Source organism: Oncorhynchus mykiss, chromosome 2 (assembly GCF_013265735.2).
Source record: "Oncorhynchus mykiss isolate Arlee chromosome 2, USDA_OmykA_1.1, whole genome shotgun sequence".
NCBI lineage: Eukaryota > Metazoa > Chordata > Actinopteri > Salmoniformes > Salmonidae > Oncorhynchus > Oncorhynchus mykiss.
Window position 1 is genome coordinate 72,763,760 of NC_048566.1, and position 12,242 is coordinate 72,776,001.

The 12,242-nt window shown below is 41.0% G+C and overlaps 1 long non-coding RNA gene across 1 annotated transcript; it reads right to left on the reverse strand.

Annotated features, from left to right (window-relative positions):
* Positions 1 to 10,304: 10,304 nt before the first annotated feature.
* Positions 10,305 to 11,890, reverse strand: LOC118937294. Its single transcript, XR_005034538.1, has 3 exons — positions 11,703 to 11,890; positions 10,638 to 10,738; positions 10,305 to 10,511 (listed from the first exon to the last, which is right to left on the reverse strand). It is a non-coding gene; the product is annotated as an uncharacterized LOC118937294 (long non-coding RNA).
* Positions 11,891 to 12,242: the final 352 nt, after the last annotated feature.

A 12,242-nucleotide genomic window follows, 5' to 3' on the forward strand; every position in this document is an offset into this window, starting at 1 on the left:
AAGAAACCGCTCAGGGATTTCAACATGAGGCCAATGGTGACTTTATTAAAACAGTTACAGAGTTTAATGGCTGTGATAGGAGAAAATTGAGGCTGGATCAACAACATTGTAGTTACAATCCTAACCTAAATGACAGAGTAAAAAAAGGAAGCCTGTACATAATAAAAATATTCCAAAGCATGCATCCTGTTTGCAATGAGAAATTAACTCTGTCCTGAATACAAAGTCCTATGTCTGGGCCAAATCCAACACAACACATCACCACTATTCATATTTTCAGGCATGGTGGTGGCCGCATCATGTTATGGGTATGCTTGTCATCCGTAAAGACTAGGGAGTTTTTTAGAATATAAAGAATCTGAATAGATCTAAGCATAGGCAATGTCCTAGAGCAAAACCTGATTCAGTCTGCTTTCCAACAAACACTGGGAGAGAAAATCACCTTTCAGAAGGACAATAGCCTTAAACACAAGGCCAAATATGCATTGGAGTTGCTTACCAAGATGACATTGAATGTTCCTGTGGGGCCTAGTTACAGTTGACTTAAATCGGTTTGAACATCTATGGCAAGACTTGAAAATGGCTGTCTAGCAATGATCAACAACCAACTTGACAAAGCATGAAACATTTAAAAAAAATAATCATTTAAAAAAAGAAAGACACAGCTGTAATCATTGCCAAAGGTGATTTTAACATGTATTGACTCAGGAGTGTGAATACTTACGTAAATGAGATATTTCTGATATTTCATTTTCAATAAATTTGCAAACATTTAAAAAACATGTTATCAATTTGTTATTATTGGCTGTTGTGTGTAGATGATTGAAAAATAATAATAATATTTAATCCATTTTGAATTCGGGCTGTAACACAACAAAATGTGGAATAAGTCAAGGGGTATAAATACTTTCTGAAGGCACTGTAGATAAAGTAAGATTTCATCAGTGTATAGTGAGATGACATGATCTATAGAATTGAGAGATATCGGTGTAATTTGATTTGATTGTTGAACTGCTTGGGCCAGGGTCTCCATAGACAATAAAAATAGCAGAGGTGAGATGGCGTCACCTTGCCTGCTACTTCTACTTATTATGTTATTACTGTAGCTGAGGGATTGGCATATAGTATTTTAATCATATTCATGAAATTGGAGCCAAGTCAATATGTCGAAAAGATATGACCATTCTAGTCTATCAATAAGCTTTTTCTGCTTCGAGAGAGAACTGCCCAAGGAGCTTTGGTTCTGATGAAGCATGTAAGACATGTAATAGATGGAGGTTATCTGAGGATAATCGTTTTTTTAACAAACCTGCTTTGGTCTGGATGTATCAATTTGGGTAAGTACCTTTCGAAACAGGATGACAGAATTTTTGAAAATAGTTTAATATCTGTGATTATCAAAGATAGAGGGTGATAATGAAAGCACTGGGTGGCATCCTCACTTTTTTTTAAATAAAAGTGAAATTAGTGTTGTATTAATCATTTCAAGTAATAGTTGAGCTACTGTAATTGGATCCAAAATGTTAAATAGACCCCAGGAGGAATACCATCACAACCAGATGATCTGCCTTTATTCATGTTATCCAAAGCCCTTTTCAGTTCACATTTCATTTTAAATATGTTGAAATGTTGACATTCCCATCAAAATACCATGTTCTGAGATATAATGTTTATTGGGGATGTATGCATTAGTTGAGAGACCGGCATCCTACTGCTCTGCTTCATACTGTAGTAGTTTCTCCTCATTACACTAATGACCCAGAGAATCCACTTCACTGTGAATATTTTCATCATTTGAAGAACTGGAAGAACATTTCATCTCCATTTTGGTTTCCATGATAAGTGATATGATAGGACACTGGAATGAGAGAGCACAAAATGTAATTTCATAAAATTTTACATTCATGCAAGAAAGATGAAAAGGAAAAAGCCTTAGATTTATAGTGGCGTATATACCATAGGACTATGTGCAGTTGCCACATCCACATGTAGAGGCCACAGGAGGTTGGTGGCACCTTAATTGGGGAGGACTGGGTCGTGGTAATGGCTGGAGCGGAATGGATGGAATGGTAGCAAATACATCAAACACACGGTTTGAATTTGTTTGATGCCATTCCATTCACTCTGTTCCAGCCATTATTGTGAGCAATCCTCCCCTCAGCAGGATCCACTGGTAGAGATGGTAGGATTGGGCATTACATATCATACATATTATTTCATGGTCTTTTTATTTTTGTTAACTTTTACACCCTTTTTCGTGATATCCAATTTTGTAGTTACGATCTTGTCTCATCACTGCAACTCCCTACGGACTCAGGAGAGGCGAAGGTGGGGAGCCATGCGTCCTCCGAATCACGACCCTGCCAAGCCGCACTGCTTCTTGACACACTGCTCACTTAACCTGGATGCCAGCCGCAACAATGTATCGGAGAAGAAAACCTTCCAACTGACGACCGAAGTCAGCCTGCAGGCCCTCGGCCCTCCACAAGAAAACCATGGTTTTCCCGGTCACGGCCGGCTGTGACCTAGCCTGGGATAGAACCCCAGGCTGTAGTGGCGCCTCAGCCATAGACTGCTGCGCTACTCAGGAGGCCCCATTTCATTGTCTTTTAAAAGAGTCCTAATGCAAAAGCCACTGGTATGCTGTAGCAGCTCCTTTCTATATTCACAAAGGAGAAAGCACAATGCTCAGCTGCCTATACTAACAGCTCCTGATGAAAACAAGACAGCAGCAAACTGTCTGCCCAATGCTATCTGACAAATCCAGCCCATCAGACAGTACTGTGCGGTCTCTGATGTTTGGGGGCTTGCTAATTTAGCCTTTAGCTCCATGGTACCGTAAATCACAACACTCAGGAAGACAAATGTCAGAACCCATGTTGCCAGACTGTCTTTGAGCAGAATATTCCTTTAATTGGGTGTGCAGGGACTGGGTCCAATCCCCAGCACCTTTTTCTTCCTTTTCCTCTCTCTCGCTGTCTCTCTCTCTGCCTCTCTCAGTCTTCCCCTCACTCTCTCTCCATGTTAACAAAAGGCTTAGAGATGAAAAAGGCAGCATCAACCCATCCCTACTTTGTGCCATTATAGAACAGACACACTGGGGGTAAAGAGGTGTGATGCTGAACTTCAAGGAGAGCTTTATATAACTCTCTTTTTAGTCTCAGTGTTTCATGTTTATTTTACTTCTGCTTCCACCCCTGACATCTGATTGACACTGCTTCCTGTCACTACAACTGTTATTTATCGAACCAGCTCATATGGAATCCATTGATAGCTTCTGGATATATTTGTATGAGTTTAGGAAAATGTGCAAAGAATCAAAAAGTTCTCCAGTGTCTGAGAAGGGAGTAGCATCTCATCAGAGTTGTGATTTCAACCCTTCCCCTTTGCCTGCTCTCACATACTCTAAACTTCACCAGTTGTCCCTTTTCAGGATTAGAAGAAGTGACTTCTAAATGCGTAATCCCGTTCATACAAGCTGGTTAGCATAGCTAGCATACAGAAATTGGTGGTGCTAGTCAAGGTAGTTTTTAACTGTAATGCAGTTGATGGGTTAAGATGACATGAACATGGGTTGGGGTTGACATCCATATAAGCATCATACTCTGATTTTCACCTCAACATAGTGTTAAATACACATAAACAATAGCCTAAATGTAGACTAATTTTGCTGGGGGACAATGAGGAGATTCAGGATCTTTCCCCCACATGTTTCCATGGCAATTCAATTGTTTTGGTCAAGTTCGATTTACCTTTTTTACTGCATCTACTGTATAGTAGAACCCTTTGAAGAACCCCTTTTGGGTTCCATGTAGAACCCTTTCCGCAGAGGGTTCTACATGGATGCAAAAAGAGTTCTACCTAGAAACAAAAAGGGTTCTACCTGGAACCAAAAAGGGTTATCCTATGAGGACAGCCACAGAACCATTTTGGAACCTGTTTTTCTAAGAGTGTAGAGATTCAAAGGTCTAAACACAAAACTGCTTCTCACACATAATTCCTCACTGAGGATCATCTGGGCTACAGAGGCAGGTTGAAATGTCCACATTCAGATAAAACAGTCTCCTTTCATGATAAATAGTAAATAGTGCCTTTGTACTTAATTTCATAGTCATTTTATATGTCCATTGCAACTTAATCCTGGCTATTTTGCAAATAAAATCCATGAAGCTCACATTTAGAACCCAGAAATAAAATAGACACCTGTACTTTGTTGAAAGTCGATCCCCATGTGTTTTCTCAGAAAGAGCTTCTGATCTCAGTTAGTTTAGCCCAACCCAGGCCTGGAGTAGCAGACAGTGGGGAGCAGAGCAGTGGGCCCTGAGCCATACAGTACAGCTCTGTTACACCAATGGTCTGAGCTGGACATTTACAGTCTTAGACAAAGAGGACCTGGACCCAGTTCAATATCTCAGCCTAATATCGGGCCCATGTCCAGCACACATGCATGTATTCCTGTTCCCTTCAGTAATGACATAAGTGTGTTCCTTCTGTCCACATGGAGTCCACAATGTACATTTGAATTAATGCAATAAGTCTGATCAATACTGGAAGACATTTGTAATAGTTCTTATATTTCCAACCGGATACGTAGAATACCTAATTAAATTAGTAAATTATGATGAACTGTAATATGTTGCAATAGCTGATAGAGCAGAGACACACCATTATTAAAGATAACTTTACCTGACAAACCTATTAAACGCCTGATTTAAAAAATGAAAATATGAATATTAGTGCATACATGGAAGAACTTGTACTTTCTCTCTACCAAGCCAATCATAATCAAATGACGCACTAAACAGAAACATTTCTTATAGAAAATATGTTTTTTGAAAGTGTTTGGGAGCCTTGAAAGAAAGTGCCTCGGTTTCACATAGACCAAAAGAGAGACCCTGTAAAGACAAGTACAGGAAAACAAAAGCTGGAGCCAGTTTTCCCCAAGGTTCTCTAAAGCCTGAACTGTTCACAGTAATGTTTGTCTTCGACAACAAAACAGGTCACTTTTCTTTCCTCCGTTTTGTCTCCCCCAGTCAGACCCCATGGTGAGCAGCAGCCACCTTTTATTGATCAACACAAAGTCCCAAATAAATGAGCGGAGAATGAGAGCTATGCTCCAGGGAGTTCAGGGGAACCTAAGCTTCATGGGCTCCCATCAATTTTAATCACTCCCCTAATGAAGAGGCTCTCTGCTGGGCATCCATAACTCACCGCGGCAGAGCTACCTCTACCTCCACTGGTTAAATCCAATCATTTTTAAACAGCTCCCTCCTCTTCTCTAGTCTAATGCCCTTTTCAAAATAAACAATGCATTCACTAATGGAGTCGAGAAATTAGTATAGATGTGAATAGGACAATTCTTATTCGACAAATGGAATGTAAGCAGGACAGATAGGATTTATCAAGTTGGCTCTCTGATCTTTCTGCATCGATATTTATTTTGGTCCAGACTCTAGTGTATGATTGTATAATAATGGGATTGCAGTGAATGCATGGTTTTATCATGGCTCTGCATTACATCTGAATTACAATCACATCAGATCTGTTCGGTTCTAATTCTCAGAGTAAAATCTCAACGAAAGCTATGAAAGCTCAAACCAAGTTTATTCTTCCCAGAGGGTCAAAACAGCTGCATTAGACAAACACATGTTTACAATAGTTGTGGTATATGTAGCCCACTTCAGGTGGAGTCTCCTCCTTTTCGCTAAACATTGTATCTTTATTGCTAGGCAGGAAACTAAGTGATACGGGCAATAACTTTTATTTTCCCTTAGCGTGACCTGACCTGTCCTCGACCCCCTTCATCACTAATCCATGGCTCTCTCCCCTTATCAATGCCTGCCACATGTAATCACTTTCCCTACACTCAGTACATTCCAAGCTTAATTGCACCCACCATATACCTTCGTCCTACAGATAACCATTAACCTCTGGTGTAGCCCCTCGGCTATGGCACCCCTCAGGTCTCTATTACAACTAATGATTAAAATCCAAACCTATCAGATCTTTTCACATCAGATCTTTTTCAGAGCTGATCGGTTAAAATGCCTGTTTTTTGTTTATGTAACTAGGCAATTTAAATAAGAAAAAAATTCTTATTTACAATGACGACCTACCCCGGCGAAACCCGATCAACGCTGGACCAATTGTGCACCGCCCTAGGAGACTCCCAACCGTGACTGGATGTGATGCAGCCTGGATTCAAAACAAGATCCCACCAACTACAGGTGGAAAAGGCTGCCTAAGTATGATCCCCAATTAGAGACAACGATAGACAGCTGTCTCTGATTGGGAACCATACCCGGCCAACAAAGAAATAGAAAACATAGATTGCCCACCTTAGTCACACCCTGACCCTGACACCTCTTGCACTGAGATGCAGTGTCTTAGACCACTGCGCCACTCGGGAGCCCAGTTAGTGAAACTAATATCAGAATTGTGCTGCCTGTGTAAACACAGCCTTAGCAGACTATGAAACTTTAAGTACACCTCTGTGCTTTGTAACTGAAATTAAAATGTCCCCTAATGCAGAGTGACAACAGTGAACATAATAAAATAATTGTTTATGAACTAATCAGTTTAACAATTACAGCATGCAGGTATTTGATTTGAGTGGCCTTTGTTGTTGTTTAGTGTACAGATCAAGGTATGCAATGTACCACATAAGTTCAGTTAATTGGGTAATGACAAGCCTTATTGTTTCAAATGTATATTTCCATTGAGAACTGAAAATGTCAATGATCTACAATATCTCTGTCACACCCTGACCGTAGAGATCATTTTTATTCTCTGTTTGGTTAGGGTGTGACTAGGGTGGGCAATCTATGTTTTCTATTTCTTTGTGGGCCGGGTATGTTTCCTAATCAGAGGCAGCTATCTATCGTTGTCTCTGATTGGAGACCATACTTAGGCAGCTTTTTTTCCACCTGTAGTTGGTGGGTTCTTGTTTTTGGTACTGTGCTGTTTAGTCCTACTAGATGTTACGTTTTGTTTTGTATTTGTTTGTTTTTTTCGGTGTTCATTTAATACATTTAAAATGTAAGCTAACCACGCTGCACCTTGGTTCGATCCTTCCATCGACGACCGTAACAATGTCATTAAATCTAACCTTCCGATGTCAACAAATCTAACTTTCCGAAGACCTAACTTGTAAAATGACTTACAAACAAAAATCTAACTTGTAAAATCTGAGCCTTCTTGGGGAGACACTCCACACAGCAATCTCTTCTCTCAGCCCTCCAAGTTTGTTAAAAGTTATTGAAACTTCAACACTCTGTGAACTAGTGTATCACACACACTCATATTTTACTTCTAGTGACGTATCAAAATCTTTCTCCAGCATCTGCTCCTCTCACTGTAGGTAAGGGGGAAAATCCATCACCCTCCCCCAGGGTTTGCATAAGCCTCTCAGAGAGGTGAGGTGGGGCTAGTGGGCTATTTGCTGCCACGTCCTGGGATTTGCCCTGTCTTCTCATCTTTGATATGTGAACACTCCACTCTTTAGTCTGGTGTGGGTGTCCTGGTCAGGGCTTAGATTTTATCCATGGTTCTGACAGAGGCACTAGGTGGTCAAGTCAGACCACACACTTAGAAACTTTCAGGGACATAGTCTAGTTTAATTTTTAATTGTCATGGAACATTTATATGGACATTGATGTCAATGAAGCCATACATGACACAGATTTATCACGCTTATTTTGGGAAAATGAAAGACTTATATACCATCCATTCTGCACCACCCAAAATATGTTTCATCCTTTCTGAATGAGACCACTGCTGTCTTTTCTTTTTCAATCCAAAACATCCCCTGTTGTGTGGATCTTTAAAAAAAAAAACTTCAATAAAAACACACTTGACCGGCATACACTGGGGATCCTCTTCTCTCAACTGGAACACATTAAGTTCACTGTGATAAACAGCTTGCTCAGAGACTCTAAGTTGAACATTGATGTTTGATCTTTCATTTGTGGTCTCACACATGGGGCGCTCTTTGTGTGTGTTGTTGTAGCCCGTAGGCACAGTGGGCTCTGTGTGCAGGCCAGACAGGGGCACTGGGCCAAGCGGACAGAGAGATACAGAGCTCTCATCTCTAAAGCTGGCTTGACCCTCTCATACAGTCATACAGGGGGAGTGTGTGACCAGGGCCAACACAGCTGTTTAGACACAGGGTCTGGGAGAATGGGAAGACGGGAGGCAGAAAGGCAGGAGGATGGGAGGGGGAAACGACTCAATATGCAATCAGGCAAAGCTGTTCTGTGTGCTGCAGTTTTGGTCAGATTTAGAAAGAAAATGCAATCCACACTGGGTTTTGAATATTTCCTTCCATGCATGGCACAAGTTCACGTCAGAGTATGAACGCAAAATAACTTCTGGTAACTAGTCACCATAAAATACATTTTGCTCAGGTACGCTACCATACAGTATCTGTACTACTCTTAGCTATTCTGTAAAACGTTACTCAAAGAGCCAAGGAAAATATAATGACTGCAGGTATAACTGATGAATGAGTTCTTACAGCAGAACTCTCTCTGTTAAGTGTGTTCCTTATTATCGATCAAACTGAACAACCTGATGGAACTGAGTGAAAGTCACCTTGATATAATTCTGGTAATCAATCATTTCCAAACCGCTCTTTGTTGTGGTTGGCAGTGCCATTAGCATGTTTGGGGAAGGAACGCATACAGGGTCTATAGTGATTAGCACGATGAAGGACCTTGTTTACCTATATTCCCTCTATTGGCTATTATTTCTGCTCTTCTTCACTAATTTCCCATGGATGGTTGATCTCCGATAATACAGTATTCCCATTAAAATGGATAGTCCCTCCCTCTATCTCTTGCTCTGTGTGTGTGGGTGTGTGGGTTGTGTGCGCATGTGTTTGTGTATTTTAAGCCTTCTCTGCTCAAACCAGTTGTATCATAATAGGGAAATCTACCATGAAATTAGTCAAAAATTCCGATCTTAGAAGCTCAGAGATTGCCTAAGCTTTCTTTACTAAATCCTGGCGCTATCAATAACCAGTTCAGGAAGCTGGCATCACTTATTTGACATGGGTCATCTTTTCTTCAAATCTCAAGGCCAATTCATGTATCTTGGAATTCATTGTCTGTCATAGAAAAAGTATCTCCTTTTATAGGTAAGAAACAATATAGAAATTCCTTCACTCATCCAGAAAATATGCACCATTCGTTTATACAGTACACCAGGCTTCATCGACACAGTACAAAACAGCACCTGTACAATATCCGCCTGGATGTAATGCTTTGTGGTCATGGTCATTGACTTCTCCATACACTGGAGCATTGTCTGTCTTCCTGCCAGCCTTCACTATGACAGCATGAGGAAACAACTTGCTGAACACCTGGTCTGGGATCAGGGTGCATCAAACTTGGCCTTTGGTCTCAGTTGGGCTGCAGTGGGAGTGGAACCTATGGTTTCCTGAAGTAGTTTGTGTGTGTTGGAGACATATGGCTGTACCTGGTGTTATGTAATCCCAGCCTTCACCATCTGCCTGGAGGCCCAGGCGTTCAGAGCCTGCCAGACTCCCTCTCAATCCAACACCACCGGAGCTCTGCCATTCAGGGCTTTTTAATCTAGCCACCATTCTTTGCCTTGTTCCACTTACCCAACATAAATGTGTACAAATAAGCTGTATTAGTGTTACCTGCAGGCTCCCACTCCTATTGGCTCAATGCTGGAAGGAGAAAAGAAGATGTTAAATGTGTGTGAGAGAGAGAGCTGGGTCTTGTGGTGCCCACAGTTTGTTGACAGGAGGGCCCAGTGCAAGGTGGGAGTTATTGAAAAATAAATAATAAATCACCTCACCTCAGTGACAGGGAGTGTCCCTCGGAGTGCACATCTCCTGTGTGGGTGTCGACCAGCCTGTGTTCCTCTGATTGCTTCCCATCGTAATGCACATGCTTATATCATAGAAAGTATGTGAAATTATAATGGACCTATATTTAAAAAATAACTGCCCTTTATCTGGCCTGCAAATTGATTGACAAACAAATCGGTCCCCAAAAAATTTTGAATTTCAAAATCCCACTGTGGCCATCAAGCCAAAAAGTTTGCCCAGCCCTGCTCTAACGAGTACTCATGCAGCCCACCAAGGATACATCATTATGGAGCTAGACTAGAGTGAGTGAGAAATGGATAAGGTGCTCCTATGGCCTGAATAACGTCCTGACCTTTCTTACTGTGAGACGCTGCTGTGAGTTCTCCACAAGCTCTTTCCATTTCCCATAAGGCACCTTGACTTAGGCGGTTCATACTCAGAGGTGATTTAGGAGACTACCTCTCACTTCAGGACATCAAAATCAGAATTTATTGAAGGACTCAAAACAAGCTGGGTGGCATTACAGCTAAAGCCAAGACAGGTTTATAGTCAGAGGCAAAAGTCTGAAAAAGCCATGAACAATTTTCCCTTTACAGAGAACATGGAGACAGTCTGGTGGCTTTTGTAAATATTGAGTGGAGGGGTGTTCCAGTAACATGGTCTGCACATTCATCTGTGGAGAGAAGAGTACAAAGATGAGCACCCATGAGGATTCAGGGAGAGAGGATCTGTGTTTGATCACCCATCAGGTGTCAGCCATGTTTCGGTTGTTAAAAACACAGGAGAGGCTGCCGCTCACACTTGTTTGTGCCGAGCACATTTCTTCAAAGCCCCTCCACAGCTCTGTAGCGCCTCATTTAAATAGAACGTTTGTTTCAGCTGGTAGCGTTGGTGGAGCTCCTGTTGACACAGGACATTTTCCCCATGAAAACGCATCACTGTTTCCTCTCCTCTGTGTTTGCGTTAATGAAGGTGATTAATGACAACATCTAAGATCCAAAGGCTATCAAACGATTTGTGGCACTAATTTTTACACATTGCTACATATAATGACAGAGCCTACTGTAGATGGGGAAATAATAAACGCATCACATGCATGTTAGGAAAGCCTGAATCTACAGAATTGACAAGAAACACAGGAACTTAACATGCTCTCCTTATATCAGACATGTAATTATCCCTGAATTTAGCCAGTAGCCTTTTACATAGAATGTATTTGGCATACATGTACATATTTTAACATCACTAAGATATACACTATGATATTTCTTGAGTTGAAGTTGCTGTCAGGCTTTTGTAAGTATATGGAACGTACCGTCTTAACCCATGCACACAGACAGCTTTAAGTTTTAAAGTAATAAAAAAATAAAGAATGAAATGTATTCCTGCATACTACGAGATGGTAAATGTTAGTGCCTACTGCATCACACTCCATATCACTTCGCCCCATATGAAAAAATAGTTTGCTATTTTGGAACCCCCTGGCAGCCATAGTGGATCACCACAGACCCAGAGCTCATTTATCTTTTGTCAGAGATGAAGCCAAACTAACGCCATCTCCTGAAGCCGCTAAAGAATGAGGGACATAGGGAGGGTAAAAATAAACCTGGAGCTCAGGTAACTACACAGAGCAGTCACTCCACAAGTAATGGGTGGCTTCTTAAAAGTGGAACTCTGTTCGGAACTCTCTCTCTCTCACTCTGCCAGAGAATTGTGTTGTTTTGTCTCCAAGAAACTTAATTTAAGCTCTTTGCCTGTCTTCATTTACAGGGATACAACAGAGCTTCATTAAAAATAATTGAATAATTGTTTGACGAGCTGAAACATGTTGAATGATTATTCAAAAATTCGGTAAGCACCTTACCTGTAACGGCAGATTTCCTCCTCTTCGTCTGAAGAGGAGTAAGGATCGGACCAAGATGCGGCGTGGTAAGCGTTCATGACAATTTTAATAAGAAAAGCACCGAACACTATGAAATACAAAAACAATAAACGAATACGTGAAATAACCAAACCAAACCAGTACCATGTGGCGACAAACACTCACACGGAAACAAACACCCACAAACCAACAGTGAAACCCAGGCTACCCAAATATGGTTCTCAATCAGGGACAACGATAAACAGCTGCCTCTGATTGAGAACCATATCAGGTCAAACACAGAAATAGAAAAAACATAGAAACACAAACATGGACTGCCCACCCCAACTCACACCCTGACCATACTAAATAAAGACAAAACAAAGGAAATAAAGGTCAGAACGTGACATTACCATTGGCACGGATAGGTAAAAAGTAAACAAGCTTTTACCAGACCGCATTAGGCGATGCAAATCCAATATTGATGAACATGCAAAATTATCATGTGGACATTGGGTAACATTTCTTTAAAATGTTTGACAT